This window comes from Palaemon carinicauda, chromosome 21 (assembly GCF_036898095.1).
Source record: "Palaemon carinicauda isolate YSFRI2023 chromosome 21, ASM3689809v2, whole genome shotgun sequence".
NCBI lineage: Eukaryota > Metazoa > Arthropoda > Malacostraca > Decapoda > Palaemonidae > Palaemon > Palaemon carinicauda.
The window spans coordinates 40,155,769-40,165,540 of NC_090745.1; positions in this window are offsets into that span (position 1 = coordinate 40,155,769).

Consider the following 9,772-nt stretch of genomic DNA (forward strand, 5'->3'; position numbering starts at 1 on the left):
AGAGATTAGGTTCTTTGACAGATAATCAGGAAGTCTTTGCCAGTAAAGACAGATTATATCTCGGTCCATATTCTCTAAGGTTAATTTTACTTCTGAGTCTCTGTGTGTAAATTTATTTAATAATTTCTTTTTACAATAATCAATATAGCTTGTGGATTGAGACTGAGATATTTATTTAAATTTGAATTATAATATTTTTCCACTACTGCAACAATTAAAAACAGCACATACTTTATGTTTAACTGTGTTGGGTATGACGGGTTGTCCCTGACGTTCGACCGCAAAGTGACGTACCTATTCACAAATCAAACCAGTTGCTAACGGGGTCATACGTACGTTAAACGTAAACACAAACGTACGTACAAAAGACTGAAGTTTTAATGGTTTCCGTCAGACGTACAGTCAAATCCAAATGTCCTGTCGTCTCCGTTCCCAAACTGTCACCCCGATATCTATAGGTTCCAGAATCCAGGTGTAGAAGAGTTGGGCAGTTAGGAGGGAGGACCTCGGGCAGGGTGGGTGGTGTGACGGGCTAGGGGAGGACGCCAAGAAGGGGCAGGACGACGGGGGGTGGGGGGGGGGGCGGTGTACAAAATACAAAATTATGTGTATGAACGCAAAATCAATATAATATCACAAGATCCGATCCTAGTACTCTGATTATAATGATTCTAACTTATATTTGCTGCGTTTTTTACTATACCCATCTCGCGAACAACTTGTTGACAAAAAATTATCGATGATTAGTTTAGCAATTGTTTTGCCTCGACTGAAAAATCTTTTGTAAACACCAGCTAGGAGTCCTCTTTCTCTCTCTCTCTGTCTCTCTTTATATATATATAACGGATTTTGAGCGAAGCGAAAAATCTATTTTTGGGTGAGATGGCCATGTCGTCCTGATGGAAGTTCCTATAGGGTAGCTTCCTAGGGTATATTACAACTACGGCGATATTCCCAGAGAATTTACCTTAAGGTACCCAGAATTCTAACTCCTGGAGCGAATATCCCTAATGAAAGGGATATCGCGACATATCAGAGGACGTATTCTTGACACGCCACATGGCAATCTGCGCCCCAAACAAAGATAACACATCGAAGGGGTCAATTGGCAAGAAAATGAAAACGGGAAAGAAAAAGGGGGAGCCGCTCCCAAGGCTCCCTCTTCTCTCGTTTCGTAAGCGTGCCTGGCGCCAATCCTGGCGTCATCTGTATTCCTTGTAGCGATACACGAGGTGCTACAGATACTGTATGTAGGGAGGGGTCCTACAGCCCTTTCATAGAAAGGGAAGGGCGGGTCCATCAGGACGACATGGCCATCTCACCCAAAAATAGATTTTTCGCTTTGCTCAAAATCCGTTTTTTGGGCTCAAGCCATGTCGTCCTGATGGAAGTATACCAGAGCATTACTGTATCTGTGGATTCTCAGAACGTGCCGTACTCCCCGGAGGTAATTTTTTCCCGGTCGACTAGACCTAGAGACCTAAGATGTTACCGTTATACATCTTTTCAACTAACCATAAACCATGTTAGAGCTTCCTGCCCCCTACAGGGAAGAGTCCTACTAGACTCTGGAAAAGTCTCGAAGAGTACATATACCTATGGATGAATACCAGGCAAGCCAGTATAGTGGTCTCACCCTATATTAAGTAAAGCATAGTTTGTAAAGAACCACTGCGTCAATATGAAATATCGACCAGTTCTCCACACAATACTTGTATTGGACAAAGGTTTATATCCGCATAGGAGGAAACTTGTAAATCCGCCACCGTCCCCTTATGGGATGGAGTCCTCCCGTTAAGGGAAAGCATAAACCAATGCAACATAGCTTGCATAAAGGAACAATTCTATTAGAATTGTCCCAGATAAAGTACATAGAATGAATGCTCAATTATACCAATAAATTGACACAGGTGAAGGAGACGCAAGGTTCTCAAGAACAAGTTTATTGACAGACAATAAATAGACAGGTTAACAACAATTATATATATATATATATATATATATATATATATATATATATATATATATATATATATATATATATATATATATATATATATATATATATATATATATATATATATATATATATATATATATACATATATATATATATATATATATATATATATATATATATATATATATATATATATATATATATATATATATATATATATATATATATATATATATATATATATATATAGAAGAGGATAACCCAAAACTTTAAGCATAAGTATGATGGTAAACAGAACTTGTTTATCTGAAAGAAAAAACATTATTGCCACTTTTAAGATACCGAGGTATCAAAGTCATAAAAGTCTGTATTACAAATCAATCACATTAGCGTTAGAAACGCTCGGCACACATGTCTGCACTTATGCTAGGTTCACCTTTGGAAATGGAACAGTCTATGTGGGCAACTCAGTGCCCTCACTTAGTTTGTAGTACAGTATGTAACTACACACTCAACCTGGAATTAATCGTCCCAATTAAAACCACTGTTCCTCGCAGAGTTAAACAGTAGGGTTAACGACGCGACCCACTGCTACCACAGGTCTCTTTAGTTCCTCTACTTACTTCGCATAGTGGCGAAAGAACACTCTGAAAGACTTCCAGCCAGTGTATGAACAGAGATGTTCAAAATCCATACAATTAAAGAAATTTAAGGATGAGGCAACTTTCCTCGGATCGTGACCTGCGGGTGTACTGTCAGGATCCGCTCTGCGAATAAAATATGTGATTTTCGCTGAGTTGATTCAGAGATAAATTTGAGCCTGATGTTTCTCCCCTGAATAGTTGACCACCCTTGAAGTCTGAAGTTCTACGAAGATAGACCTTTAGGCATTCTACTGGACATAGAGATGCATCTTCTTTCAGAGGGCAGATTCTCCAGGGACCCCACCTGTTGGTGGCTAACTCATTCTTGGCGAGAAACGTAGGATCCGGAAACAGGTTCAGTTCTCCCCCATCCAGGAACTGAACACGACCTGCCTCTCTCGAGAGGGCTACAATCTCACTAACCCTGGCCCCGGACGCGAGTGCAAATAGGAAAATAACTTTTTGGGTCAAATCCTTTAACGCACACTCCTCATTGCTCAACAGAGAAGCGAAATGAAGAACTTTGTCTAAAGACCATGAAATGGGCTTTGGAGGTGCTGAAGGTCTGAGCCTAGCGCAGGCTTTCGGAACTTTATTAAAGATCTCGTTACCGAGGTCGACCTGGAAGGCATACAGAATGGGTCTTGTCAAAGCAGACTTACACGCCGAAATTGTGTTAGCTGCCAACCCTTGACCATGGAGGTGGATGAAGAAAGATAAGCAGAAGTCTGACGAGATCTCCTGTGGATTCTTCGCCTTGACAAAGGCCACCCATTTTCTCCAAGATGACTCATATTGCCTTCTAGTAGATTTGCACTTATATTCCTCTAGGAAGTCTATGCTGGCTTTCGAAATCCCGAAACGTTTTCTCACCGCTAGGGAGAGAAAATCATGAACTGCAGGGTCCGGGTTTTTTGTAATGAAGCGCAGACAGTCGACTTCTGGACTCGCTGGGTCAGAACTGGATCTGGTAGCGGTATAAACTTCAACCGTAGTTCCAATGCCAGGGGGAACCACACGCTGTTCGGCCACTTGTGGGCCACTATTGCCGCTACCCCCTTGAAGGATCTCAGTTTGTTGAGGACCCTCAACAGAAGGTTGTGAGGAGGGAACAGATAAATCCTGGACCATCTGTTCCAGTCGAGGGACATCGCGTCCACTGCTTCCGCTAAGGGGTCCTCGTACGGGGACACGTACAGGGGCAACTTCTTGTTGTCTTTCGTCGCAAAGAGGTCTATCTGCAGTTCTGGGACTTGATTCAGAATGAAGGAGAATGATCCTGCGTCTAAGGATCATTCCGACTCTATCGGTGTGAACCTGGATAGAGCGTCCGCTGTCACATTGCGGACTCCTCGAAGGTGAACTGCCGACAGGTACCACTTCTTCTTTTCCGCCAATCGAAAGATGGCCAACATCACCTGGTTGAGAGGTGGTGACCTCGATCCTTGTCGATTCAAGCATCTTACAACTACCTCGCTGTCCATCACTAACCTTATGTGGATCGAGTGACGCGGGGAGACTTTCTTTAAGGTAAGGAGCACTGCCATAGCTTCTAGAAAGTTTATGTGAAAGGTCTTGAATAGCTTGGACCAAGTCCCCTGGACTTTTTTCCGATGAGAGTGACCTCCCCATCCCTCCTTCGAGGCGTCTGAGTGAATCGTCACCGACGGGGGAGGTGGCTGAAGAAGAACCGACTTCTTTAGATGTCTGGCTTGGGACCAAGGCCTGAGAAGAGTACGTAGCCGAAGCGGAACTGGTCTTCTCAGATCTCTTCGCGCGTTTGATGCATAACTTCTCCAAACTCCAGTTGCATCCTTTAGCTGTGCTCTGAGCACCGGGTCTGTCACCGAAGCAAACTGGAGAGAACCCAGTACCCTCTCCTGTTTGCGTCTTGATATCCTTTCGGAATCTAGAAGTCTCTTGACAGAACCCGCTATCTCCTTCATTTTCTTCGCCGGGATGGAGAAACGGTGTGACATTAGGTCCCAGTGGATTCCCAGCCACTGGAACTTTTGAGATGGAGAAAGTCGAGACTTTTTTCTGTTGATCTTGAAGCCTAGATACTCTAGGGACTGGATCATTTGACTGGAAGCTTGCAAGCATTCTTTCTCGGATGCTGCCCACACCAGCCAGTCGTCCAGGTAGGCTACTACCTGAATTCCCTTTAGGCGTAATTGTTTGAGAGCTACGCTCGTAAGCTTCGTGAAAATCCTTGGGGCTATATTCAGCCCGAATGGCAGGGCTCTGAAGGCGTATAGCCTTCGTTGTAGCTTGAACCCTAGGTAGGGGAAGAGTCGACGGTTAATTGGGACGTGCCAATAGGCGTCTGACAAGTCTATGGAGACGGAATATGCCCTCTTGGGCAGTAAGGTCCTTATGTGTTGCAGTGTTAGCATCTTGAACTTGCAATTAACTATGAACTTGTTGAGTGGCGAAAAGTCCAGAATGACTCTGAGTTTTTCCGAGTCTTTCTTGGGAACACAAAACAGCCTCCCTTGGAATTTGATGGACTTCACCCTTCGGATCACTTTTTTCTCCAACAGTTCTTGAATGTACTCCTCCAGAACAGGGGTGGAGTGTTGGAAAAACCGAGGGCACGGGGGTGGAGTGCTGTACCAGCTCCAACCCAGTCCGTTCTTGAGTAGGCTGTGGGCCCAGGGATCGAAGGTCCACCGATCCCTAAAATTCTGAAGTCTCCCTCCTACCGGCATCATCTCACTTGGACTGCCGTCCTGAGGTCTTGCCTCCCTGACCGCGACCACCCCTGAATCCCCTTCCCCTTGAGGGGCGCCTAGACGAGCCTCTGGCTGCTCCTCTAGGCTTTGCTCGAAAGGAAGTAGACTGCCCTTCGAACGTTGGGGTGAATGCCGTGGACTGTGTCGACACGGCCTGGGGTACCCACTGGAATGTGGTCGGGGTTTGTGCCACCATCTGGGGCACTGAAGGCAATGGCAATTGCAGTTGCTGTTGCTGTCTAAGAGGCTTGGCTGGCCGAGACGGCAGCCTAGTCCTCATAGTCTTCCTCTTTGGTTGAGGACCCTCATCCGGGGAAGACTTTCTTTTGATAGCCAGGCCCCACTTCTGGAGAAGGTTTCTATTCTCTGTGGCGGCCTTATCAACAACTTCTTTGACCAATTCGGTAGGGAAAAGGTCTTTGCCCCAAATGTTGGAGGAGATTAGTTTCCTTGGCTCGTGCCTTACCGTAGCCGAGGTGAACACGAACTCCCTATAAACTCTCCTCGCCCTGATGAAGCTATAAAGATCCTTCGTCACTGTGGCCAGATGAGTCTTGGCCACTACCATGAACATTTCATGGACCTTGGGGTCAATTGCCATCGTCTCAAGAGTAGTCTGAAGAGACATTGAGGCAGCCAGTCTTTCTTTTGTCTCGAGCTCTCTCCGCAAAAGAAAGCTTAGGGAGGTCCTCGCCGAACTGACATCCGGCAATATCAGCCTCCAACTTCCCAACTGAGAAGGTAAGATGGACGTCCTTCCAGTCTTTGAGGTGGTCCATAGGCAGGGCCAGCGAAAAGGGTTTACACTCCTCCAGGGAGGGGCAAGGCTTGCCGGCCTCGACTGCTTTTAGTACAGCCGCAAACCCTTTCTGTAAAAAGGGGAAGGCTCTAGCAGGAGAGGACACAAAGGAAGGGAGCTTCTTACTCAATGCAGCTACCTTTGAGTTCGTGAAGCCCCTCTCTTTCATCGAGGATGAAAGCAAAGCTTGAGCCTTAGCATGGTCCATCACTATGACCTCCTTCGGCTCTGTCTCCTCCTTTGAAGCTGGTTCCTTCCTCAACCAGACATAACAGTCCGGATATGACCCCTTGCTGGGCCAGAATTCCACCTCCTCTAAGGGAACTGAAACCAACTTATCCGGGATGACGATCTTTCCAGTCGTCATCGGCATGTGCTCAGCATACCTCCACGGGTTAGCATCTGAGCACAAGGGAAGGTCTTTCACATTGAGCTTTTTCTGGGGCCCATGTGATGCTGCAAGCCTCTGCATCTGCAGTTCCATTGCAGCAGCCTTCTCCTGATTCTCCTTCTGCATTTGTTGGATCATTCCAACAATGGAGGAGAGGGCCTGTCCCAGCTCTACTGGGAGAGTGGACGATGTTGAAGGAATAGGCTCCGGGATCTGAACCGGAGTAGCCGACACCTCGTCGACCTCTTCCTCTACAATGTCTGGGGCTTGAACTTCATCCTGGGCTCCTGCCAGGAGGTCTTCCTCCAGACGCTCGTCCACGTCAGACATCCTGTCGTCCAACTGGATGTCTTGCAAGGCGACCGCGACTTCAGCATCCACCTGGATCTGAACTTGGGGGATCTCCTCTTGAGGCTGGGGAATCACTGCATCAGCTGATGCCCTAGGGAAAAGATACGCCCTCATCTTCTCACTTGAAAGATAAGGTCCAGAGGTGTTCTTCTGGAAGCCCCTTACCCAGGTACGAAGCTTCTCCCTTGCTATATCCCTTGATTCCGCCGTCCTAGGGGAATCAAAGGCCTCAGTAATCAGGTTAGTGCACACGGTACATACCTGAGGGTCCCAATACTGGAGATCACCCTTGGAGACAGCGCATGCTGCGTGCCTCCTACAAAACTCATGTCCGCAGAGGTTCTTACTGCGGACATTGCAGAAAACACTTCCGCACTTCGGAGGGTCCTCCTGTAAAGAGAAGAAATTTCCATGAGTATCAAGTGAACTACGTGTCACTGGATATGCACAGTTTAGCATAACAAATCAGAAAGGAAAGACACACACTTGTGTTTCCTTCACAACCAATTTTTGCAGCCTTCCAGATAATAAAATCGTATGGTTAATCTCTTCTAGAATAACCAATGAAAAGTTTCCAGAGGAAACAGGTGTAGCTCACACCCAAACAATGATTTTAAAATCCCGGATAATAGACAAGAAAGAACTCACTTTCTTATCTGTAAGGCAACACCAAAGGGCTGTGCAAGACAACACAAAAGTGTTAGAACACACAGTGCTGTACCAAAACTTATACTATAGTTTTCTTCCTACAGTATATGTTATACTGAAGAATACTGGTACAGTATAGAAGGTAATGTGCCGGCCGGCACACACCATAACTAGCTTTAAAGTATACTACTTAACAGCTATAAGGCGGCAGAACGCTGGTTCAAATGCATGTGCCGGCCGGCAGTAACTGCCGGCCGGCAACAGCCAATGACGGCCGGCAATAACTGCCGGCTGGCAACTACACAAGGTAGTACCCGGCTGCCGGCCACTGCTCATGGTGACCGGCAGACAAGGGCTGACAATAGCCGGCCGGCAAAGGTACACAACCGATGCTGGCCAGCAGCAAAAGAACCAGAGGACTACGACTGCCCGGCTGCCGGCCTATGAGGCCGGCAGCCGGGCAGTCGTACAGCACTAGAAGAAAACAGAATGGATGCCGGGATAAGAGCGTAAACTACCTCCAAGCCCGGTAATCCGAAAGAGTGCATATAAGGAAGGGGAGAATCTAATTCAGGCTTCCTGACCAATGCCGTCTGGCTCTACAGGCAGGCATGGATGAGGGACCAAGGGAGGTCCGGGCAGCACTCAAAGCAAAAGACCCTTGCCGGCCGGCAGGGACTGAGTCAATTCCACATCCTAACCTATCCTAGGTCCAGATGTAGAATGACGTACAGTACTGTAATGGCTAGGCCATTACGGAGATAGAGGGGGAAGGGACAAAAGAGGGTCCTACCAACCTTGCTTTGGTGAAGGATCACCCGCAGCCAAGAAAACTCATCTTAGCCTAAGGGAGATCCAAGGAGGGAGGCCAGCAATACTTGCCAGCTCCCAGTGAACCAAAGCGAGGAAGGTGTTGCTACTCCCAGGGAAAGGATCTTATCCTCCCACCGAGAACAGCAACAAGGACTAGTCTGCTAGATCACAAAAGAAGGAATAATCTCGTACAGAAACCTTCGGCAGTGACCTAAGGAGGCTAAGCCTCCTATGTCTGTGTCAGGCCAGCGAGGGAGACTCTACCCCAAGCCAGACAAACACAGACTCAGACTAAAAACTCTGATGTTCTGTCCCTCTCTGAAACCAGACTTACTGGAACAGGGAGGTACAGTAACACCCTAGTATAGTTGTATCGAAAGTTAATTCAGATAAACCACTAGGGTTAAGCCCAAGGTTTAAACAGAGGGAAAGGGATTGCATACCTTCTCCGAAGAAAAGAAAGCAACCGGGGAGTATGAGAAAGTATACTAAGGCTCCATAAGCAACTTAGCCTAGGCACCAAGAGAATCGATTACCTAAATCACCGAAACTCACTCGTATACTATCTTGGAAATATTCAACATGATCTTAAATGTATAAAAAACAGCCTAAAGCTTCAATAAAATTTTAAAACACTTGGAAAACCAAAATCATGCAGGAAGTACTAGGACCAAACGACTAGACTACATGGCCTAGCGTAGGCCAGAGTTGGCGAATACTTCGCCAAAATAATACTAAAAGCACGAAAGGAAATCCTATGTAACGCTAAATAGCTAAAATTTATTAAAGCAAAACAACCGGGAATGTCGCTCTGGCTAACTAAAACTCATACCTAGCGAGCGACAGCGTCCATGATGCCTCCGGTAGGCAACGGCTCTTGTAACAAAGATTAATACTATTAATCACTTTAAAATTTACCAAGAGCCTACATTTATACATAAAAGAAATGGTACTCAATTTATCTGAGGCCGACGAAGTTGGAGAAGCCATGAAAAGCTGAAAAAATCCAAGATTTGCGAGAAACACAGGAAAAAACACCGAGTTGTTAAGCTACGCAAAAAGGAATACAGATGGCGCCAGGATTGGCGCCAGGCACGCTTACGAAACGAGAGAAGAGGGACCCTTGGGAGCGGCTCCCCCTTTTTCTTTCCCGTTTTCGTTTTCTTGCCAATTGACCCATTCGATGTGTTATCTCTGTTTGGGGTGCAGATTGCCATGTGGCGTGTCAAAAATACGTCCTCTGATATGTTGCGATATCCCTTTCATTAGGGATATTCTCTCCAGGAGTTAGAATTCTGGGTACCTTAAGGTAAATTCTCTGGGAATATCGCCGTAGTTGTAATAAACCCTAGGAAGCTACCCTATAGGAACTTCCATCAGGACGAAATGGCTTGAGCCAAAAAAAAAAAAAAAAAAAAATATATATATATA